At 36.5% G+C, this 26,311-nt stretch overlaps 1 protein-coding gene and 1 pseudogene across 2 annotated transcripts in view; one reads left to right on the top strand and one right to left on the bottom strand.

The window, feature by feature from the left end:
• Positions 1-26,311, bottom strand: part of DGKH (diacylglycerol kinase eta) — a 194,560-nt gene that overhangs the window by 149,757 nt on the left and 18,492 nt on the right. The window lies entirely within an intron of this gene.
• Positions 24,510-25,418, top strand: LOC105734076 (mitogen-activated protein kinase 6-like; annotated as a pseudogene).

Below are 26,311 nucleotides of genomic sequence, written 5' to 3'. Positions count from 1 at the left end.
AACTTAAAAAAAAAACGATCAGACATTTGTAAGAACTCTGTTCAGTAAATTTAGACAGATTGGTTCAAGCAAATGTAAAGTTTTTAAACCAGAATGCCAACAAATGCATAGTTACTTCACAACTAGTGAAACAAGTCAGGTTATAAACTTAATTGAATTGTAATTATGACAATATTAGGCTAATGGTTATCCATAGGTACCAAATCAAATACTGCTTTATAGAAGTGGGGCATATAAATATATATTTACATAGATATATAGAGATGGTAAAATTTAAAATTCATTTTAAGAAAAATGGGAAGAACAAGCTTCTTTTGCTTTTCTTTGAAGGAGAAGGAATATAGAAGAAAATTGGGAGGAACAAAAAATTACTAATCATCAGTGTCTAATTCAAGTTAAAAGGCTAAAAACACAACCCTTAACTCCAACATGTAATTTCTTCTTTCGATAGGTATTAAGCACTCATTAAAAGTAGTCAACATTTGGCCGGGAGCAGTGGCTCATGCCTGTAATCCCAGCACTTGGGGAGGCCAAGGAAGGGGGATCACTTGAAGTCAGGTATTCAAGACCAGCCTGGCCAACATGGTGAAATCCCATCTCTACTAAAAATACAAAAATTAGCCAGACGTGGTGGCAGGCGCTTGTAATCCCAGTTACTCAGGAGGCTGAGGCAGGAGAATCACTTGAAGCTGGGAGACAAAGGCTGCAGAGAGCCGAGATCATACCACTGCACTCCAGCCTCAGCAACAGAGGGAGACTCTGTCTCAAAAAAAAAAGTCAACATTTACTGAGCAGCTGCTATATCTAGGAAAGTATTACAGTAATACCTCCCACAGTCAGAATGGAAAAAATTATAAAGCAGGCAAGTGTCTCAGGAGGGCCCAGCACTCCTTCCATGGCAGCTTCGTTTCCTGCTGCCCAATCTTTCCTTCCCCTCCCATGTTAACGCAAGCTTTTCGCCTTATTTCAAGGGTTTCTATAGTTAGGGAAGAACCTGCTGACACACATCCTACTACCCATTTGTTTTCTGCTACCTTTCTACAGGTTTTCTTTTAAAATACAATTGCTAAAAACCTGGCAAGAAATAAGTGAGTGGTAGCGATGACACATATGTACCCCATGAGATACAGATGCGGGAATCTGTCAATTTGCACTCCTTCTGAGACTGTGGAAAACAACATATGGACTTTGCATAAACAAAAATTAATTTGGAATCTCTCTTTTGGCAGAAACCGTATGAAAATTTAAATCTCCTTTTGAAATAAAACTTGTAAATGGCACAATGTTGTACGTTTGGCTCTTAACTCCATCCAACTGGTGACGCTCAATTCGTTACACAGACCCAGGCCTATGAGAAGTAGGAAGATAAAATGTAAATCCTTGATGAAATATCAACATTCAAACAAAGCATTACCACATAGATACCAAGTCAGACCTCTTTGAACTTCGTGATGCTTCTCACAGACTCACACTAAATTCTAATATTTCTCCCAAGCCCAACTCTAGTTTATGATTGGAAAAAAATGTTTATTTAAAGATGAAAACTGTACTAACAAGTTTGAGTTAAAGTTTGCCTTTTAAAGCTGCTTAAAATTTAAAGCTATCATCAGAGTTTATCAATTGTTAGATCAGAAACACTGTTTTGACATCGATATATAATTTCTGCAAATTTTTTTTTTTTTTGAGACGTAGTTTCGCTCTTGTTACCCAGGCTGGAGTGCAATGGCGCGATCTCGGCTCACCGCAACCTCCGCCTCCTGGGTTCAGGCAATTCTCCTGCCTCAGCCTCCTGAGTAGCTGGGATTACAGGCACGCACCACTATGCCCAGTTAATTTTTTGTATTTTCAGTAGAGACGGGGTTTCACCATGTTGACCAGGATGGTCTCGATCTCTAGACCTCGTGATCCACCCGCCTCGGCCTCCCAAAGTGCTGGGATTACAGGCTTGAGCCACCGCGCCCGGCTTCCGCAAATTTTTTTAATGAGGGAAGATACACATGACAAAATTTACCATCTTAACCATTTTTAAGTGTACAGTTCAGTGCTGTTAAGTACATTCACATTGTTGTGCAACTAATCTCCAGAATTCTTCACCTTGCAAAACCAAAACTCTACACCCATTGAAAATTCCCTACACCCTCGCTTCTCAGCCCCTGGCAACTACCACTTTACTTTCTGTCTTTATAAATTTGACTACTCGAGGTACCTCACAGAAGTGGAATCATACAGAAATATCCTTTTGTGGTCGGCTTATTTCACTTAGTATAATGTCCTCAAGGTTTATTCCTTAAACAGGAAGGGAATTCTGACATATACTACAGCATGGATAAACCTTGTAGGTTGTCTCTTCACTTCATTGTTTCCTTTGCTGTGCGGAGCTTTGTAGCTTGATGTAATACCATTTATCTATTAATGCTTTTGTTGCCTGTGCCTGATACAAAATGATTTGTGTATCTTGAGAGAAATGTCTATTCAAGTCCTTTGTCCATTTTTTAATTGGGTTGTTTGTATTTTTGTTAAATTGTAGGAGTTCTTCACATTTTCTGGATATTAAATGCTTAACAGATAGATGATTTGCAAATATTTTCGTCCATTCTTAGGATACTTTTCAATCTTGTGTCCTTCTGATGCACAGAAGTTTTTAATTTCAATGGGTTCAATTTATTTATTTTTTCTTTTATTATCTATGTTTTGGTGTCATATCCAAGAAGTCATTGCTAAATCCAATGAAACTCTTCATGAAGCTTTCCTTCTATGTTTTCTTCTATGAGCATATCTATGTTCTTATAGTTTTAGCTCTTAGGTTTGGGTCTTTGATCACTTTTGAGTTAATTTTTGTATATAATGTAAGGCAAATGTCTTAGTCCACTTGTGCTGCTGTAACAAAATACCACAAAATGAGTAATTTATAAACACCAGAAACATATTTCTCACATTTCTAAAGCCTGCGAAGTCTATGATCAAGTCACCTGCAGGTTCAGTGTTGGTGAGGGCTGCTTTCTTTGCTTCCAACATGGCTCCTCGTTGCGGCATCCTCCAGATGGAAGGCATGCAGTGTCCTCACTGGCAGAAGAGTGGAACAGAGGCACACCCATTCCTTTATGCACACTCAAGTGTGCTTGAGTGTCCTTATTCCTTAAGCACACTCAAACCCTTATGATAGGGTTTCAGCCCTATCATAAGCACCCTAATACCATCCATGGGGGCTCTGTCCCCATGACTCAATCACCTCTTTAAAGCCCTAACTCTTAATACCTTCACACTGGCAATTAAATTTCAACATAAATTCTGGAGGAGATGAAAACATTCCAATCATAGCAGTAGGGTCTAACTTCATGCTTTTGCAATACATATATCTAGTTCTCCCAAAACAATGTGTTAAAATATTGTGCTTTCCCTAGTGAAAGATCTCAGCATCGTCATAGAAAATCATTAGACCATATGTGTATGGGTCAATTTCTAGGCTCTCTATTCTGTTCCACTGGTCTGTATGCCTATCTTTATGCCAGTACCACTCTTTGCATTACTGTAGTTTGTAAGTTTTGAAATCAGGCAGTGTGAGACATCCAAATTTGTTCTTTTTCAAGATTTGTCTATTTGGGGTCCCTTGATATTCTATACGAATTTTAGGATGTATTTTTCTATTTCTGAAAAAAAATACCACTGGGATTTTCATAGGGATTATATTGTATCTGTAGGTCACTTCGGAGAGTACTGACATTTTAACAATATTAATTCCTCCCAATATATGATCCTAAGACATCTTTCTATTTTATGCATGTTTTATAATATTTAGTTCACAAGTTTCACATACAGTTTTCTAAAATTTATTCATACTTATTTCATTTTGATGCTATTTTACGTAATTTGTTTTTATCTACCCACCTGGCCTCCCAAAGTTCTGGGATTACAGATATGAGCCACCGTGCCTGACCTACTTTAAGTAATACTTTAATTTTAATTTCCAGTTATTTATTACTGACATATACTTTTGATTTTTGTATACTGACACTGTACCCTATGACACCGTTAAACCCACCATTTCCAGTAACTATTTTGTAGATTCCTTCACATTTTCTACATAATTTTGTTGTCTCTGAATAAAGAGTTTTACTTCTTTTCAAAGTGCATGCCTCTTATTTCCTTTTCTTGTCTCATTGCACTAGCTAGAACCTCCAGCATAATGTTTAATAGAAATAATGAGAATAGACATCCTTATCTTAATTCTGTCTGAGGGATTTAGGCCTTCACCAATAATTAGCCTGCTACTTTTTCATGGATGCTGGCAAAAGACAACACTTCTGAGTCAGAGAGAAAAGACTTTATTATTCCCGGCACGGCAGGCATCATGAACATGCTGACAGTTCTTCTTGCCCCTACGTCTCATGGGTGATGTGAATAGGCCCAGATAGATGCCTATGCATACAGCAGCTTGCATTACAGGAAAACAACAATGAACTTGAGGAATCCAGCACTTTATAGCACACAATAAGCAAGTCTACTCTTTGTCCCAAAGGGAGATATTGTCTCATCCTTCAAGGTTGCTCCCTGCAAACATAACACTCAGAAATGGCCCAGTTTAAAAAGAGTTCAAGGCCCAGCAAAATGTACAGGAGCACAAGAGACACATGGCATAACCACATGAAAATTTACCGCAAACCAAGATGGTTTCTCTCAACAATCTACTCCCTTTTCCTAAACCATCTTTGTTTCTAGCAAATTTTTACATGAGTATGCCATTTAGTTGGCTGTTCTAATTAATCTGACAGAGGCGGAACCAAATATGTTAGTTTGTTTCACACAGCATCTAATGAACGCTACTATCAATGGGGCTCCAAGCAGCAGGATGAGGCCAACATGCAGTACTGACCACAGCCTTGCCTTCTAGGTTCCTGGACTTAGTAAAATGTGACTAAGTCTTGGGAAAAAGGATGAACAGTAGGTCTTATTTCAGATAGCTAGGATGTAGTCTAAGGACAGGACAGTCTATTATATTTTACAACCTATGCAATGAAGTTTAAAATGATCTGCTAATTTTTGTATTGTCAATAGCTGCAGGAGGAACTAGATGGGCTAAAAAGCAGCCTCCATACACAATGGAAGAGCATTACATGATCTACTCTCCCCTAGATCTAAACACAGAATATGAAGGAGCACAAGTGTCTCCAGTTTGAGATTTACTGTTAAATCTAATTTGGATCACAATGACACCAATGTGTCTAAGCCTCATGGGCAGCAGACTCAACTATATATTATACATTTTGCCACATGACATCTGAGACTCCTGGGGCCACAGGAGAAACAAATGAATTAATATTAATAAGACTGAGACAAACTTATGCCAGACCATGTGTTTGTACGAGCAGATCCACATTCCAGAGCTCCTGCTGATGGCAGGTATAGTAGAATAGTTCTGGGCTTTCTATGTCTATGTTAGTTTTTCTGATTTCATACCATGTGAATGGAAATGGCCACGTCAGCAGCAGGCCAGTTGCTACTTGACAGGTGGATCATACAACTGTTTTTCCAGGTTGTGGAGGAAAAGAGATTTAAGTATCCCTCACCCTTAACGTTTTGGAGTCTACAGTTTTCCCTCCTCAGATGCCAGGACTGTTGCTCCACAGAATCAGAGTGTCCTACTCCAGTAGCTACATCTTCATCTTTTTTCCAATCAGCTCCTCCGGAATTTCACCCTACTTTTCCAAATATGTCATAATTAGGGTTGTGATTTCTTCTTTGATGCATGAGTTACTTAGAAGTGTATTATTTGGTTTCCAAATATTTGAAGATTTTCCAAATGCCATTCTGCGGTTTGTTTTGTTTTTTCTAATTTAATTCTTTTGTAATCTGAGAATATATTTGACAAGATTTCAACCATTTAAAATGTAGTAGGCAGAATAATGTCCCTCCTCAAAGAACTCATGTCCTAATCTCCAGAACCTGTGACTATGTTACCTTATGTGGCAAAGGGGGATTAAGGTTCCAGACGAAGTTGAATTTGCTAATCAGCTGATCTGGAGAGATGGAGATTATTCTGGATTACCCAAGTGGGCCCAGTGAAATCACAAGGATCCTCATAAACAGAAAAAGGCAGAAGAAAGGAGAGAAGCAGGGATGGTGGTGTAAGGAAAAACTCAGCTAGATATTGCGGCTGTTGAAGATAGAAAAATGAGACTGCGAGCTAAGAATCTGAGTGGTCTCTAGTAGTTGGAAAAGGCAAGAAAATAGATTCTCTTCCCCGAGCATACAGAAAGAACATAGCTTTGCTAATACCTTGATATTAGCTAAGACCAATTCTGGACTTCAGACCTTCAGAACTGTAGGATAATAAATTTGTATTGTAGTAAGCCAATACATTTGTGGTCGTTTGTCACCATAGCCATAAAAACGTAAAATTTATTAAGACTTTATTATCCAGAATATAGCCTACCTTAGAAAATACATTTGGAAAAAAATGTATAGTCTGCTGTTGTTGGATTGAATGCTCTGCAAATATTAATTAGGTCAAGTTAGTTAATAATGATATTCCAGTCTTAATATCGTCACTGATTTTTGTCTACTTGTTCTATCAGTTATTGAAAAAGGGGTGTTGAAATTTCCAAATATATTTGGCAATTTGTCCATTTCTCCTTCCAGATCCATCAATTTTCACTTCATGCATTTTAAAGCTGTTACTGGCTGCATGCACATTTAGGATTATTAGCTCTTCTTGATGAATTTACCCTTTGTCATATGTAATATCCCTCATTATCCCTAATAATGGTGGCTGTTCTGAAGTCTATTTTGTCTGATATTAATATAACAACTCTAGTTTCCTTTTGATTTACATTTGCATGATGTATCTTTTCCCATCATTTTACTTTTAAAACATTTGTATCTTTGTATTTAAAGTGAGTTTCTTGTAGAGCAAATAACTGGATTGTACTAATTTATCCAGCCCAACAAGTTATTCAAAAAGAAGTGTTTAGAACACTCACAATTAATGTGATTATCAATATAATTAGGTTTAATATACAATTTTGCTGTTTAATATTGGTTTTATCTGTTTTTTCTTGCCTTCTTTTGGATTTACTCAGTATTTTCTAGGATTCAATTTATCAACATTATTGGCTCATTAGTCACGCTTCTTTTTTTAGTGTTTCTATTTTTTAAAGTTGTTTCTCTAAGATGGATATAGTTGTTACTATATCCATCTTTAATTTATTACAATGTGCCCTCAGATAATACTTTCTTTTCAGTTATAGTATGAGACTCTTAAAAAGGTAAACATCCATTTCCTCCAACTCCCCTCCTTTGTTTTACTATTAGCTTATATTTCATTTTCACATGTTTATAAGCCCCACAACACATTATTAGTTTTACGTTAAAAAGTTGATTATCCTCTAATTTTGAAAATAATCAGAAAACGTCTTTTGTATTTACCTATATTCTAATTATTTCTAGTGCTCTTCATTCCTCTGTGAACTTGCAGTTTTTCATCTGGTACTATTTTTCTTTGGCCTAGATAGCTTCCTTTAATATTTCTTCCAGTGAAGGTCTCCTGGTGATTAACTGTCACAGTTTTTGTTTGTCCAAAATTCTTTATTTTGCCTTCGCTTTTGAAAGATATTTTTCACTAAGCATATAATTCTAGGTTGATGGTTTTCCCTTTCAGCAATTTAAAACTATCACTCTGCCAGGCGCGGTGGCTCACGCCTGTAATCCCAGCACTTTGGGAGGCTGAGGCGGGTGGATCACGAGGTCAAGAGATCGAGACCATCCTGGTCAACATGGTGAAACCCCATCTCTAATAAAAATACAAAAAATTAGCTGGGCATGGTGGCGCATGCCTGTAATCCCAGCTACTCGGGAGGCTGAGGCAGGAGAATTGCCTGAACCCAGGAGGCGGAGGTTGCAGTGAGCCGAGATCGCGCCATTGCACTCCAGCCTGGGTAACAAGAGCGAAACTCCGTCTCAAAAAAAAAACTGTCACTCTATTACTTTCTATCTGTCATAGCTTCTGTTGAGAAATCTGCTGTTAATTTTTAATATTTGTTCTATACATAACCTGTATTTTTTCCTCTGGCTGCTTTTAGGATTTTCTCCTTACTACTGGTTTGCCACAGGTTGATTGCAATGTGTGATCAGGAGGGTGTTTTGTTCATGATTCTTCTAATTGGGGCTGATGGAGCTTCTTGGATTTTGTGCATTTAAAATTTTCATCAAACTTAGAGAAATTGTGGCCATTACTTCTTCAAATGATTTTTCTGTCTCTCTTCTCCTACCGGGGCTCCAAATATACATACGTAAGAAACGTGATACTATCCCACAGCTCATTGCAAAAAAAAAAAAAAAAAAAAAAACAGCAGTGCATCAACTTGTTATTGTTTTATATTGTGTATTTTTAAATTCCATGTCTTCAAATAGACTTTTCTTTACTTCTGCAGTATCTAATCTGTTAATCCCATTCAGAGTATTTTTCATTTCAGATACTGTACTTTTCATCACTAGGAGTTGAATTTGAGTCCTTTCTGAATCCTCTTCTTGTGTTCATGTTTTTTCTACCTCCTTGAACAAATGAGGTATACTTAAAGTAGTTGTTTGAATGAACTTTTTAACCAATTCTATAATCTCTTTCATTTCTAATTCATTTTCCATTGGTTACCTTTTCTCTTGTTTCTGGGTTGAATTTTCCAGCTTTTGTATGTGTGATGATTCTCTAATGAATACTCAACATTATTAATTTTATGCTGTTGTGATCTGGATTTTGTTGTATTCCTCTAAATACTGTCAAGATCAGCTGGCGCAGGGGCTGACACCTGTAATCCCAGCACTCTGGGAGGCTGAGGTAGGTGGATCACGAGGTCAGGAGTTTGAGATCAGCCTGGTCAACATGGTGAAACCCCATCTCTACTAAAAATACAAAAATTAGCTGGGCATGGTGGCAGGCGCCTGTAATCCCAGGTATTCAGGAGGCTGAGGCAGGAGAATCATTTGAACCCAGGTGGCAGAGGTTGCAGTGAGCCAAGATCACACCATTGCATTCCAGCCTGGGCAATGGGGCGAGTTTCCAACTCAAAAAAATAAAATAAAATAAAAATTATCAGGCTTTGTAGTGGGATACAGTTAAATTCATTTCAGGCTTACTTTTAAGTTCTGTTATGGCATGTCCAGAGCAGCCTTTAGGCTAAGGCTAATCTGTCCCATTACTGAGGCAAGGCCCTTCTGAGGCTTCTACAGGATCTCTGTGTACTATGAGGCCTTTCCACTCTGCCCAGTGGGAACATGAACTACTCTTAGTTCTGTATAGACCTTTAGGATTGTTTTGCCTACTCCTTTCTGGTGTGTTTTTTTTTCTTCTGGCGTTTCTTTCCTGCAACAATTTTCTCCTATTAACACGTAGAATAGTTCTTGGGGACCAAATTCTAGCCTCCTGAAACTCTGAACCCGGCTGCTGCAACTAAACAAGACCGTAGGGCATTCTTTGGGTTTCCCCTCCAGCGCTGTGGTCTGAAAACTCTCTAGGCAGTAAGTTGGGACAATCTGGGGGCCCACATTCAGGTTTGTTTCTTACATTGATTTTTTTCTCTTTCTCTAAGTGATCACTGTCATGTGCTGCCTGTGGTCTGAAAATCAGACCATTGTTTAGAATAGCTCTTCAAGGCAGAAAGTCCCTGTTACTCTATCATGTCCAAAGGCAAATTATTTTGCTATCAATTAAAACTGTTTCTTTCTCTAAAAATCCATTTGTATAAAATCGAATTTAAAAGAACATATTATAACTGATTTTTGTTGTTTGCTTGAAAAAAATTATAGTTGGAAACATAGATGTTAGAGTAATTTTGTCCTCAGTAAACAAAACCATAAAAAAGTAAGAAACGATTTTCAGGCTGACCATGTAACAATAAAGTTATTATAGCTTTCAGGCTTGTCCTTATATTAACATTGTAGAGACTGCAAAGTAACAGAAATGGCAAGGAGATTTGCTCACTTTGTCATTCATTAATAAACATTTACTGAATCTGATTATATCTAAAGCAATGCTTCAGGCAACAAGGTTGATACAAAGATAAGTGAAAGATCCCTGTTCTTACTGCTGTTATAAGAAATTTAAGGTTTGCTGGGCACCGTGGTTCACACTGTAATCCCAACACTTTGGGAAACAAAAATGGGTGGAATACTTGAGGTCAGGAGTTCAAGACCAGCCTGAACAAGATGATGAAATTCCATTTTTACTAAAAACACAAAAATTAGCTGGGTATGGTGGTGCATGCCTGTGATCCCAGCTAGTCAGGGGCTGAGGCACAAGAATCACTTGAACCCAGAAGGCAGAGGTTGCAGTGAGCCATGACTGCACCACTGCATTCCAGCCTAGGCAATAGAGTAAGACTCTGTCTCAAAAAGAAACTTAGTTTAATAGGTTAGATAAAAATATAGACATCACACATGCACATCAGCATGTAGTAGATATCTTTGGAAAAGTATTTCTTAAGCATTACAGAAATTCATAGAGGAAAGAGATCACTCAGACTATGGACTTTAAATATACTTGGATTTTCCAAGAGTTGAATAATTTTTTAAAAAAACAATTATTTCAACTTAAATATTCTGGCTACACTAGCTTCAAGTAAAAAGTACAAGATTATGTCTTAGAATCAATTCTGGCTCACTTTTTTTCTTCTCTTTGAAAATGTTATTACTTCACATTTTTTCCCCAAAACAATCCTTTCAATCCACATAATAGGCTTACTCTGCTGCAAAACTACCATCTTCAATCATTTCTTTTAACATTTCACAATATATGTCTGCTGTATCACAACAGCCTTATTGCTCATATTTTGAGAATAGTCAGAACCTTCAAATTAACTATTGCCACAAACTCCAAGTCATAATCATTGCGCTTTTCCCTTCACAGCAATGTATCTCAAAGTGTATTCCATGGAACCATGGCATTTCTGGGCAGCTTCTAGCGAGGTTCACAGGCAGGACGGCCATTTTGGGGAGAGAGAGGCATAGAGGGAAGGGAGAAAGGGAATCCACAAAACTATTTTGCTCACTTACATTTCACCAGCATGAAATGTAATATTAAGTATGATTTACATATGAAATTACATTCTAAGAGGTTCCGCATGCTCTTTAAAGACTGTGTTGGTCAGTATACCCCAGCCATTAATTCAGGTAATGATCTAGCATGTCTTAGCTAACATTTGTATATCATCTGCATTAACATAACCTAAATTTAAACTTTTTGTTATTATATCATATGCCAATTTATAAAGTGGATAAGTAACTCAAAATAGATAACTGCTTCATGTTTAAAAGTAGGAATAAAAATAGCAGTGTAAAGTATCATGAGCAAAACCAGAAATCCAGAATGCATACGTATCTATTTATAGGATTAAATATTTTTTTTTTACTAAGAACAATCATTATGAAACTTTTCACCAGGTTAATAAAGCAAGATTAAATTAACCACCAACATCTGCTTTCCAAATTGCTATACGTCTTGGTTATGGTTAGAACCTAGGTAGCATTAAAAGTAGCATTAAAGTGCTACTAGGTTCTATATGTTTATACTACTAGCCTGGGCTGGGGGGGATGTCTAATCTTTAGCTACACCTTACAACCTATATAGAATATTGTTAATTGTAAAATTATATTCTAAAAATACAACGGCTAAATAAAATATAACCATCAAGGTTATTTGAACATTTGTTCAGATTAAAAACAACATATGCAATATATTGAAATACATTTTTAGGTAACTACATCTTATGTTTATATAGAGTTAACCTTAGTATCAATTTTTAATTATAAAACTCTTTAATGAAGCTATTGTGAATAACTTCCTTTAAAAATCTGGTAGTTTCAAATATTTACACCTAAACTAGAAACACACAAGCACTCTCACATACAACACTGAATAGCAGATGGAATCATTCCCTAAGACGTATCAAAGAAAAAAAGAACAGATTGTACTATGTGTATTTGGACAGCAATAAGATGAAACAGCGAAGAACTTCCAAAAGATACCTGTGATTATACATGGCAAGCATCTGTAAGGGTATACAATCTATGCTGCATAAATGTCTGTTGACTTTTATATTAACTATTGAATATATTTACATGAATATGCATGACCAAGAGTTCTTTTATATCAATAATTATGTCTAGATTGTGACTAAAGGTTAGTGATCAATTTCTAGTTATGGCTTCACCATAATCTGCTCTCATATTTTGGTCGCTGTCTCTACCTGGAAAAGGTCACTTTGGTCATACCTGCATTCCAGGTAGAGACAGGCCAGAATGCTGTGCCTCCCTGTGTCGTTCATGCTTCCTAAGACTGGGTTTAACACCAGTTCTACTTTTATTTCTTACTAAGTACAATACTTGAGAAAATATCATTGGTTTCCAGGGGTACTTTTTCTCTTTTCTCTCTCTCTCTTTGTATTTAGCCTGTTTTATTTTTTCAATATTTCTTGGAAGCTTTTAAAGACAGAGAAGGTTAAGTTGTCTGTCCTAGCAGCTTGGGCTCCCTAGAGGGAAAGGATTAGTGGGTGGGTTAGTGAGCCAGCCATGGGTCTTCAAGAAGCAAGCAGTTGCCTGGGAAGCCACAGAAGCCCAGTTCAGCCCGCTTCCTAACTTCAGTGTGTCCCAGGGCCAGGAAGCACTGCAGTCCGCGCTCCCTCCACAGGGCGCCCCCTGCCGAAAGCAGCTGCACTACGGTAAAATGGTGCGGGGAACCCAGGGCGCTGCCTGAACTTCCTGCATTACCAAACTGTAAAATAACCCAACTTGGTATTTGCATAACTATGGTTTTTTAAAGTTCTCTATTTGAGTCTCGCTGCTGAATAAAATAGAAAGAGAGGATGGCATGTCACCATTTTACAAAAAGAAGAGTTTCAATGACCTTCGGATGTCATAACGCTACTCACAGTATCACCACGCTGTGCATCCGCCAGCCCCTTGAATTTCTCATCATTTAAGTTGCAAATTCCTTGAAGCACGAAGCAAATCTCTCTCCCTCGTTTTTTGTGTTTTTTGCTTCACACACATTTTAAAACGCTGGCCACTAGCAGCATATTTACTAACAGTGTCATCTTTAAACATCTTCATTTATGTTCATTTAATCTTTTAAAATCCTCACGACCTTAACAGTTTTTGTTTTAACATACTTTCAAGTCAGTTAACTACCATTACTCTAGCTGACACTGGATTTTCTAGGCTTTTTTCCTAAAAATCAAAAACAGGAAGAGAGTCCCAGCAGTAAGAGCCTCTAGCATAAAACTTACTGGCTTTCCATTATCCTGAAGAACGACAACAATTATTCACATTCTTCAATTCGTTTCAAAAGAATTTCAACAAGCCCTGTGATGAGCCCCAGGGATACTTAAACCAAACGTTTGGAGGCTTTAGTGGGGAAACAAATATAAATTGACAATGCAATTTGAACATGTAAAGAAAAGGGAAATACAGAGAATTACTGATGTCCACAGAAGGGGCATTTAACCTTCTACAAGAAATGTCAATATGGAGTGCCCTTCTCTTAATAAATTAAACAGCATTCTAGAACATGGTGAAAATGATGACTTGAAAATATTGACTACTTGGAGCAAGCTAGTATTATTTTACAAACATTATTTCTACTGCAGGACAAGCAGTGAGATCCAATCATGCATGACCTCAAACAAAATCACTGTACCATAAACTAAACTTAAAAAAAAATAAAATGGGTCTTTGTCTTGGAAATGCATGAACTCTGGGAGCTGGGGGAAACCCTATAATATAAACAGAAATTGATGGCTGAATATAATTTGGGATAATAAGGCAAACAAAATGAGAATAAATACTAAGTAAAGAATATGAAAATCCTAAGAACATAAAGAAGGTCATTAAAAATACAATTGGAAGATCTAGAAAAATATTTTTTAAAACAGCTTTACTTTGTGCTATTATGCTACCAATAAAATATAAGATGTCTTTCCTTCTTTAATAACTCAATCCAAAAGTCATTAGGTGAAACGGAGCAAAGTAGACAATATGGGGTGTCAGAGGCCAAGAAGGGTAATGCAGGTCTCCCCATGGGCCAGTATCAGTGTCAGAGCCTAAGCAGAGTGAGGAGGGTATGTCTGCAGCCCACCAGAAGGTGTGGGAGCCTACATGGAATGAGGACAGCAATGAGGAGGATTGATCTAATACATTAAATATATTGAGGATGGATTAATCTGATACGTTAAATATATTGAGGATAATGAGAGCCAGGTTTCTCACTAAGGAAAAAAACATAAATGAACTTCGTGGAGTGGATTGGAATCAAAGGTACCTGTGTGAATTCACTGTTTTCAATATTAATTGACACAAAAATAAATAAGATGCAACTCTGTCCATTGAGAGGGCCTGGGAACAGTGACACCTCAATACCAGTGAGCACACCTAAGGCTCAGATCTTGGTTTCTAAACACTATTCTTCACTGAAAGGAAGTAGGAATCCTTGGAGAAAGAGCTGACTTCAAAGCTGGGGCAAAGAAAGAGCAAGATGAACTCTGGACATCTCATTATGCCAGAAATTTAAGTGCTTCAGAATGGTGGGGACATATCAGAAGAATTGAGAAAATAGCTTGAGGTGGCTCCTACTGTTATAATCTGAGACAATTCAGGAATCCAAAGAAATAACAATACTAATGGCTTATATACATTGAATAAAACATGTAGCTATAAGTCCAAATTGATATATACAAAGATAACTTTAAAAACAGGAGAAAAATGCCAGGCATATTAGCTCACACCTGTAATCCCAGCACTTTGGGAGGCAGAGGCGGGTGGATCACTTGAAGTCAGGAGTTCAAGACCAGCCTGGCCTACATGGTAAAACCCTGTCTCTATTAAGAACACAAAAATAAGCCAGGCAGGCGTGGTGGTACACACCTGTAGTCTCAGCTACTTGGGAGGCTGAGGCAGGAGAATAGCTTGAACCCAGGAGGCAAAAGTTGCAGTGAACCAAGATCATGCCACTGCATTCCAGCCTGGGCAACAGAGCGAGAATCCATCTCCGGGGAAAAAAAAAAAAAAGAAGAGAAAGATTTTTCTTAGTAGCATGGCAACATAAATAGAGAAAAGAATGATGAAAATAAAGAAAAGAACGATAAAACTGGAAAATTCTTTGGCAACCATGATAGCAATTATTTCAAAATAAAGTGTATCTCTAGTATTTAAAAATATGTATATAACATGGCAAATTTTGAACAAAGAATAATCCAAGCTTTCACTTCTCTGGCTGAAGCAGCATAAAAATTAGGACTCAGGCTCTCTGACTTAATGGCTGGGCTGGGGTAGCTCACTTACTTCTCTGATTCTTAGTTTCCTCACCTGTAAAGTGATATGAACTTAGATTCATAGTTCTAAACTATTAAATTCAACAAAGCCTCTTTTTTCAAATAAAATCTTATAAAAAGCTGTAATATATATATAATTCAGATAAATAATGAGATAAAAATCTTCTGAGAAAAACTTAACAGTTAAAATTGGTATACTTACTAGAAAATGCCTAGAAACCTGGAGCTTACAGATTTCAAGAAAAAAAAGTAAGACAGGAAAATAAATAGTCATAAAGATTATTTGTTATAATTTAACATTGTAGACCTGATTTTTCCTTCATACAACTGTCATATTTAGTAGCGTTTTCAGAATCTAAAACTCTTAGAGGAAGATTTCTGTAAGATGAGTTGATTCAGAAGTTAGTTTTCAAGAGATTATGATCAAGAAATAGAAACAGTTCATTGATTTCATTACATCAAACATAATAACCACTCAAAAAATTTCACTAGAATACTGTGTAGGTATGAGCTTATACTAGAAGTCATAATATACTCATTAAGGAATAGCAGAGCTGGGAAGGAACTTCTGTCGCAGAGGGCAGAAATCCGTCTTATAACCATAAATGCTCACCCACCTTTATGGCATGAAACTGAGCACCTCAGAAGGTGCAGAGTGAATCTGGAACGGAGCAGTTAAACACCTTTTCTAACACTCTTATATTTTATCTGATAAATATTAACTATTCTGTAGAATGCACCACATCAAAAAGCATAAAGTGAAAACAGCACCAACAGATGAAGAAGAAATCTAAATAACCATGGTAAGCAGCAATTTAATTTTGTATTTGGGTACAGTGAAAGAGAAGACATTAAATTATTGAACTTCAAGGATAAAGAAAGAATTGTTCAGGTATCCTGATAGAAAAAGCAATGTGAGAAAATCAGGCTGACCTCAAGTTTTTAACAATAATGCGTTCAAATAAAAATAATTTTTGGCCGGGTGCAGTGGCTCACGCCTGTAATCCCAGCACTTTGGGAGGCCAAGGCGGGCGGATCACGAGGTCAAGAGATCGAGACCATCCTGGCCAACATGGTGAAACCCCGTCTCTACTAAAAAAATACAAAAATTAGTTGGGTATGGTGGCACGCGCCTGTAATCCCAGCTACTCGGGAGGCTAAGGCACGAGAATTGCTTGAATCTGGGAGGCAGAGGTTGCAGTGAGCCGAGATCGCGCCACTGCACTCCAGCCTGGCACCTGGCGACAGAGCGAGACTCTGTCTCAAAAAAATAATAATAATATAATAATTTAAAAAATAATAATTTTTAAAGTTTAGCATTATTGCTACAAAACAAAAGGTGAATGTGATCAATCTGACAGTGTAAAAGTTATCACACAGTTAGGAGGTGGTGGGAGGGGACAGGGATGAACTCCGTGAGTGAGAATAGTTCACCTTTCCTAGGAGGTCAAGGAAGCACACCTGAACTGGAATGGAGGTGATGAGCAAAAACCCACTAACCAAAACAACTGAAATCCTTTTCCTATTCTTTTCTTAAACTTAGAGAGTTCTTTAAGAACATCCCTCTTTTAGCGGAATGAGACAATGGAGGCTTGGAAGGGCAAGAGGGTAGGCGGGAATGGATGATGAGAAATGCTTAATGGGTACACTGTTTATTATCTGGGTGATGAATACTCTAAATGCCCTGACTTTATCACTATGCAATCTATGCACATAATGAAATTGCACATATACCCATAACTTTGTGCATATGTCCATAACTTTGTATATAATTTTAAAAATACACAAATACCTTTGTACATATACCCCATAACTTTGTATGTATATTTTTAAAGACTATACCTCTTGGGCTGGCTGTGATGGCTCATACCTGTAATCTCAGCACTTTGGAGGCCGAGGGGGGTAGAACACCTCAGGTCAGTCGTTCAAGACCAGCCTGGCCAACATGGCGAAACCTCATCTCTACCAAAAAAATTTCAAAAAAAATAGCCCGATGTGGTGGAGGGGTGCCTGTAATCCCAGCTACTCGGGAGACTGAGGCAGGAGAATTGCTTGAGCCTGGGAGGCGGAGGTTGCAGTGAGCTGAGATCATGCCACTGCACTCCAGCCTGGGCAAGAGAGAGACTCCGTCTTAAAAAATAAAAATAAATAAAAAATAAATAAAAATATATATATATGTATATATACTTCTTTAAGAGAGGAAAGAAATATATTTGAAATTCAATCATTCTGTTAGTATGTTAAAGTAAAATGATTTACTTTAAAAATATTTATTGTATGAACCCATTTTTAAAAGTATTTTTGTCTATCTGTCGTATATATGCACAGAAAGTATGTCCGGAATGAAGTACCCCTAATGTTAATTACAGTTATTTCTGGGAAGTGGAATTTCAAGGTTTTTTAGAGTTTTCAGTTGCATGCTTCAGTTTGGTATTATCTGTTGGCATCTGGCATCCATGTGCGCTCCCTGAGTCCCAACGCCTCAGAGCACACGGGCAGGAAAGCTGAAAACGCCATTTCCCAGACTCCCATAGGTTCTAGATGTGATTTGAATTCTGCCAATCAGATGCACTAGATTTGGAAGGTGAAAGTGAAGCAAAGGCCATTTTCTAGCTATTAACAGATAGCCAGAAAACAAGGTCCAACAGATGTATGTGTTTGCAGTGACCAGAATCCATATTCCAACGTCGTCACTAGCCCTGTAGGTGTGAGACAGCCGTGGCAGCGGCAGCAGTGCTGCCAGTAAGAGCAGCAGCCTTCTGACCTTAGATGGCAACTTAACACTTACAGTCCACTGGTGGCCTCTGATTTTCACACATCCTGACCTCTCAGGAAGTTTGTAAGAACCCAATTCCCTGAATTAAATCCCTTTTTGCTTAAAATGCCTAAAATGTTTTGCTTCCTACATGGAAAGCTCACTGATGCAGTACTTACTACACTTCGTTTGATTCTTTACAATTGCATGTATCATATTTATAGTTTAAAAACAAGAGAGTAATTTTAGTTCAAGAAAATAAAAAAAAGAATGGGAGCGACTATAATAAGATGTTCATGCTATTTAATTCTGGATGGTGGGACTATGAAAGTCTATTATCTTCTCTTTACTTTCCATTCATTTTCCCCAAAATACTTCTCTTTTAAAGAAATAAACAGATCATTTTAATTGTAGAGAAAGAACTAGGGAGAAGCAGGGCTGGAATCAGAAAAATCACTTAGATTGCTGATGAAATAACCCCAAACTACCCTTGCAGCTCACATTATAGCTGGATATTTTTATCCTAATTCTATTTGCTTGAAATGGAAGTAGACAGCCTTTAAATCTGGATGGTCAGCTGTCTCTTTTATTTTCTTTAGATAGAACAGAATATGAATGCCTTCAACCAGTCTAAGATGTTTCTAAATAGGCTGACCTGAATCACTCTAACTTTTCCATTAACCAGATAAAAGTTCAAGGCCAGGGCCAAGGATAGTAAAAGTTATTTTCCAATTTTCATTCTGCTTCAGATGGATAATATTCAGAAAACTATATTTGTCATTCCTTGTATGAACATATTATTGATCCTTTTTTTTTAATTTCTTGGGTAAATGCCTTTATTCTTTCTTGCTATTGAAACATTAAGGTAGTGTCACCAGTAATAATCAACAGTAAAGTTTCATGAAGCTTTTCAAGGTTCTGATACCAGACTTTCTCTAATGATGTTTTTCTGCTCTGAAGTTTGCAACTGATATTTAAGTATGTTTAGTATTAATATATGAATATTAAGTATTTTAAGTATTAATAAAGTGGAGATCTAAACCACATCAGGAAAAAATACTATTATTTTTAGAAATGTTGTCAAACTCATAATGAGCAGAATAATGAAGCAGCTTTTAGTCTTTCTAAACACTAGTCTCTCAAGCACTATGTTACAGAATTTATTAATGGTCTAGTGGAAGAATTATTACAAATACGAGCAATTTGAAAGCACCAAGAAGAATATCTAAACTGAACTGCCAAAAGAAAGTAAATAAACATCATGAAGAAAGAAAAAGTGATGCATAATTCTATATTTTATAAAAGATGATGAAGAAAATCTTTGAGAGCTTTTATTTAACAGGATAAAAATCTTAGTTATAAATTACTGAAAGAAAAAAATTACACACAGAGACATATTTTACAACACAGAAATAAAAGCCCATAACTTCCAATAACCTATAACTTCTTTCTCATCCTATAGAAATTGGAGTTATAACAAATCATTTTAATTAACAGATTCAAGCAGCTTTCCTTGGATAAATTATATTGTCACATCTGTAGAAAAAAAAAATCTGAACAGTACTTTTTTTAAAACCAATATTCTGTTGCTTACATATTCTTGGAAAGGAGCCATAAATTACTTGTGATAAAATAATTACAGTCTCAACATTACATATTAAAACATTATGGTCACAAGAAATAGAAATAAAGTAATTATAGAGCCAACTGTAGACAAAGAAACAGCTAACCCAAACTTGAATAGCAGTAAGATTTCTGGAAAATGACCAGTAAAAAAGAGAGTTACAATGTTTTCTTACAAAACACTCTCCTGATATAAATACCGTATCTTTCTCCTTCCAGCTCTATGTTGGGGGTTGATTTTCTTTTCTCTCTTCAATTGGTCATTATCCAAAAGGCCAGTACAGAAAGTTTGCATGACAAGAATATGACAGGTAATAGAAAATAAACCACTACTTTAGATCAGCTGCACATACAAATATACATGAAATTTTTCCATATATAATAATTACCTTATTATTTAAGTCAATAAAGAACTGAGCTGTCTCCTATCCAACAAACACAACAGTCTGTTACATAGCCTGCAAACAACAAGAGAAATTTTACTTGTCAAGTGATTTTTAAAAACTTAAGTTGGTGTCTTGGTGCCTAGAAACTTGTTTTTAAAAAAAAAAAAAAAAAAAAAATCATAGACTAAATTTTGGGGAATTTATTTACAAAATACGATTCCACATTATTTACAAACACCATCTGGAATTTCCAGAAAAATGCTATAAGAGCATTACACACAACAATCCAAAATGGAAAGCAGAATCACATTGAAAGTGGCCTATATTAAAAAGGAAAAGGCTATTGTTGCATGCGACTTAAAGCTTATGGTATTATAACTGTTCAAAATTGTTCTGGAGATTTAGTGCCTTTAAAAATAAAAATAGGAAGGTTCAATTAGAAGCACAGAAATCAAAGATGGAATTAGGTAACAGTGGCGGAACCGAGGTGACAATGAGCTTGTAAAATGTCGACAGCAGTCTGAAAATAGGAGAGAGTAGGAGGAAGCTGCTGAAACAGGTAGCAGCCAGCGCTTGCCATGGTAACCATGATGACTGGATGAACATCCATCATGACATGAGGCTTAAAAGAATCCCCACCTGCACCTTCCTTAACTTTCCCTTAGTGGCTCCAGCAACCTGTAGACATTAATAAATAACCTTTCAGTAGACTAAATAAGCTAGCAGGAGCAACGGGCACAAGGTGACAGATCTGTTAAGGGCTAAGGTTCAAAGGGACTTCTGAAAGACTTAAGGGAAGAAAATGACAATCATTTTATGTATAGATTAGCAATGGTTCAAAAATAATGATAGTGGAAATTCAGCCAAGTCCTGAGTGCACTTTTACAGTTAGATCTCACATTCATTGATGTCCTGGGTCCCAAAAGATACACTTTCATGATGAAATAAATATTTTCATTATAAAGTTCTTTCACTTTAGAACAGTGAGAAACAACGTGGCAGCATGGCCACCACCAATCTTCTATCCCCAAAGCACTATTATTCTACATATATTAACCAACTGGAAGGATTATTACACCTTCAAACACCACTAGAACATTTACACGTGAACGTAACAAACTGCAGAAACATAACGCAGGAAAAAGTGTGAAAGAAATAGAAAGTAAATCGAAGCTCACTTGTAGTTATCTCGTTTAATCTGTATAACAATCCAACCACATGAATCTATCTCAATTTTAAAATTAGGAAATTGAGGTTTTAATATGTTACATAGCTCCCTTACAATTAGTTAAGTACAAGAGGCATAAGGGCCTGTTTGTTGTACAAACTCACTCTCCATTATTACACATTGTCACTCTCATGCTCCATGTGAAAAAAAACTCACATAATATTTATTTCATGAGTAGCACACAATTTCAAATTCCAATTCCATTTTTCCAAAAACTGTTTTGCTAAATTAAATTACGCATTTATTAGAAGCATGTCTCCAGCTTTTCTTCAACATTATATAATCACACCAGATAGTGAATAGCTAAAATGTAGACATGTTTCATTAGTCTTTATAAGTCCAGCACATAAACAGGAACTATATTCAAGTTGTTAGGGGATGAGTGGATGCATGGATGGATGGATGGATGGATGGATGAATATGGTATAGACAGTGGCCTCTTTTGATACATCATCTGAGTTAGGAAATAAACAGGTAGGTTATAGCCTGTATGCCAAGGTAGGGAAAGGGTATCTTTCTTGTCCTTCTCATGTGGATTCTTTCAAGTCATAGCTCGATAGTTATTTTAATATGTACAGATAAATAAAAGGTTCACAAATACTTCCTTTGCTTAGATAAAATCTAGGTGATTTTCACAACTGAACTTTTATCATCCTCAGGATAGAAATTTTGATAAATGATGTGAAGACCTGACAAAAGATATGAAGCTGTAAGAAAAATCGGGTTTAAAATGGCAAAAATCATATTCTGAATAACTTAATATACCTAAGCCAAATTACTCTTTAAAACAAAACACACATTACCCCAGTAATAATTCTCTATGTCCAAAACACAGCAGTGCAAATAAATCAGCTTCCTTCAACTATTACTGAGTTTTCTACTATGTACCTTAAGACAATAATGACTATAATTTTATAAATATTTAATTCAAAAACCTTTATTTGATCATGAGTATAACACTTATTTGATCATAATAAGAGTATAAACAGAACTCAGTAAATTTTCTAATTCATCTTTCCTGTTGTAGACAGTCTGACAAAAACACCATGGTAATTTCTATGAGAACTCCCAAAAAAAGTTCCATGAATTCAATGGATACGTCATAGCAGAGTACTGGGAGGAAACGCCAAAGCCATCATGCAGTTCAGTCCTGCTGGAACGCTATCCTTACTCACACTTCAAGACCCAGCTCAATATGACCTTCTCTGGAAGCCTTCCATATCTGCTCAACAGCGCCCACTATGTTTGTCACACAAGAGCACCCACTATGTTTGCTTTTGTGACAGCATGTATCCATTAACATATATATTTGCATGCATGGCTGTATACCATACACAAATGTTCCTCAACTTACAATGGTATTACATCCTCATAAACCCATAGAAAGTTGAAAATATCATAAGCTGAAAATGCATTTAATACACCGAACCTGCCAAATATCATGGCTTAGCTTAGCCTACTTTACATGTGCTCAGAACACTCACATGTTGCCTACAGTTGGGCATCTAATCGTCTAACACGAAGCCCATTTTACAAAACAGTGTTGGGTATCTCGTATAATTTATCGAGTACTGTACTGAAACTGAAAAACAGAATGGTTATATGGGTATTTGAAGTATAACTTCTACTAAATGTGTATTGCTTTTGCCACTATAAAGTTAAAAAATCTTAAGTCAAACCATCAAAAGTCAAGGACCATCTGTATATCTGTACATATAGCTGTCTCTTCCACTATAAAAAAGGACTGCATTCTACTAATTTTCTGTCTCCCATACAAAATACATACTATTTTAATAAATGGCAGAGAAAAGAAAAGGAATTAATACACTGCATGCCCTGCTCTAAAATCTTGAGGGTATACTGAGCAGGACACTGCTCTAAAATTTCATTACTCTTACCAAATAGATAGCAAAAAGAAGGATGAACATTAACATAGCTAAAATATATCAAAGAATTTCTCAAAACTATATCTATTCCCTTTTTCATTCAACAAACATCATTTAAGCAATTACTATGTAACAGGCAGTGTTCTGGGCACAGGAGACAGGGCAGGGAATAGAAGAGACAAATATCCCTGCCCCCATGGAGTTTACCTTCTAGTATTAAAAGATGGATTTAGAGAAAATGGTACTATCTAGTGTATTGGATGGTGATCAGTGCTAAGGGGAGAAGTCAAGAAGGAAAGGAAGTTGAGGCATGCCAGCTTGGGGGTGGGGACTGCAATGTGGATAGCATCACCAGGGCAGGGCACACTGAGAAGGTGACCTCCAAGGTGAGGGAGGGACTTTTATTAGTTGAAAATCCCTTTTTCTTTTGTTTAAAAACTCACTGGTTAAAAACATTACATTCTATGAAGTGTTAATTATAAACCAAACCCCATATACATCACCCTGTCTAGGCTTTCATAATGAGATTTCACAGTCTAGTAAATTTAGAAATGATCTAAAACAGAGCTAATGGGAAGCTATTGTCTTATGACAGTAGGCAGCTCTGTATTTCTTTGCAAAGTAAATATTTTGTTCTTGATCATCACAATTCAAGTTTGTTTTAGATGTTGCCTTTATTAATGTGGAACATCATCTATATTCTTTTAATATCAACATAATAATTGACCTCTTTTAAAAACCAATTATGTTCCAGCCACTGTTCTAAATACTCAAATTATTTCATTTAAATCATCACAACAACTCTATGAGGTAGGTGTATTTATTATCCAGATTTTAGAGATAAGGCTGGGTTACAGAGATTAAGTAACTTACCCAAACTCACTTACAGGATAAATAGGACAACTGGGATTTAAGACCAGGCCTTTCTCAAAAAACAAAGTCCACGATCTTAAGCACAATACTACATTGCCTCAAAGATAAGAGCAGTTATATCATACAGCATTTCAATATGCCTGCTTACTTACTGTTCAAATATAAACTTAATACAGAAAGTGACCTCCTAACAAAAGTTTTTTCTTCTAATTCAAACATTAAGCAGTATGAACTCAAAGAAGCAAAATACAGCTCCTAAAGACCATCTTGAGAATCTGTTATATAAACACTGAGTAGTGATGCCAGGGGTCATTACGATAGGGAAAAGGAAATAAAATGTACTGATAAAAGTAAACCACATCCTTCTGTCTCTAAGAATGTCTCTAGTCTCAGGGTTGTTCCTTTTAAATTAAACCAACACGGCCCTCTCTCGCGGGTCCGGGTTACATGGCAGCAACTATACATAGGCACGGGCAAAGACTTCCAAACTTAGTTTGGAGAGAGAGTGAAGTTAACCATTACTATGGACCCAAGCTTATTATAGATCTTTCCAACTGGAAAGAACAAAGCAAAGAAAAATCTGATAAGAAAGGCAAGTCAAAATGTGAAAGGAATGGATGGGTTCAAGCCCAGATAGCACTAGAGGAAGCATCACAGCAACTGGCTGGAAAAGAAAGGGAAAAGAATCAGGTATTTGATTGTGATTCGTTTATTGCAGAAACTATTCAACTTAGTTCCCAACGTGAGCCTACTGATGTTACTGATAAATTAAATGACCTGAATAGCTCAGTGTCCCAACTAGAATTGAAAAGTTTGATATCAAAGTTCGTAAGCCGAGAAAAACAGTTAAAAGGAATGGCAAATCTGGCTCAATTAGAAGGCTTGTACCAATCTTCATGGGACAGCCAGTTTGTGAGTGGTGGGGAGGACTGTTTTCTCATAAACCAGTTTTGTGAGGTAAGGAAGGATGAATACGTTGAGAAGGAAAACACTTGCACTAGTCACTTGGAAGAGTTCTTTGGCAGGAAAAAAGATACTGGAATGCTAGAAACTGAGCCAATAGAGGATGGGAAGTGTGGGGAGGAAGGAATTGAGGAAGGATTTCTGAACAACAGTGGGGAATTCGTCTTTTAACAAGCAGCTCGAGCCCATAGGCATCCGCAGTCTCACAATCCAGTTGGGTCACCACTTAAGTCAATACAGGCCACCTTAACACCTTCTACTATGAAATCTCCTCGAATTCCTCACAAAACATATAGCAGCATTCTGAAACATCTGAACCAAAACACTCGGCAGACATTTATCTTTGTATTCTTCATGAAATGTGTTTTGTCTGTTTTTATTACTAGTGTTTAAGTCATTTTTTACTTGAATCGGATGGTGTCATTAAGGATTTTATGGGTTCTTGGTTTTTAAAATCCAGACTTTCTTTTTCTACATGTAAGATTTCCTTTTTCTACATGTGAGATAGTTTTCGTCTTAACTGGCATGTCATTTGCACATAAAAACAAAGAATAGAGCAAAATAATGCAATGCAGGAGGAGACAAAAGAAATGCACTAAGACAAGTAAAGAACATTCTCTCATAGGACAATGATCTGTTGCACAGGAAACAAATCTTGCCTTGAAATTTACACAGTGAGACTGTACATAATTGCATGAAAATATCTATTTTTAAGACATTTTTCATTCATGAGTAGTTTCAAATTTTTCATACCGTACACATTTCTTAAAACACCAGCAGCAACTGGTATCAGCAGCAACTGAAAACGAATGCCAAATTTAGTACACGTGTGTTATCTACCTCAAGGTAACAAAAGTATGTGGCAAAGCATATATCACCCACAGTGCTTCACAGTATGTACTTCTGTTTATTGTAGTAAACTCTTCTTAATAAGACTCATTCACTGTTTATAAATGTTGTGGTATACATTCTTTATAGTGAAGTGTTAATACATCACATTTATTTTAGCAATTCAGTATATTTTCTGTATCTAATTATAAAAATTAACTTAGTTTTTAAAATTTATTTGCAAATACACTTTTTCCATTTGGCACTATGGTTTGTTGCTTACCTAGCTGAATACATAATGTCGGCTTATCCTAAGGTTTTCCATGTACTGAAGTGTTCATTTTAAGTAACATGCTCACTGTGTAAAGGAATTTGTATTTTTAAGATGCTTGATCTGTCTACAGATAAAAATTAATTAGAAATTACTTTAGTATAAAATGCTCCTAGAAGTCTTAATT

Source organism: Aotus nancymaae, unplaced genomic scaffold (genome assembly GCF_030222135.1).
Source record: "Aotus nancymaae isolate 86718 unplaced genomic scaffold, 86718_ANA_hifiasm-v0.15.2.pri h1tg000043l, whole genome shotgun sequence".
NCBI classification, from domain to species: domain Eukaryota; kingdom Metazoa; phylum Chordata; class Mammalia; order Primates; family Aotidae; genus Aotus; species Aotus nancymaae.
The sequence above is the reverse complement of the archived record's forward strand: the minus strand, read 5'-3'. Positions and strand labels throughout refer to the sequence as shown.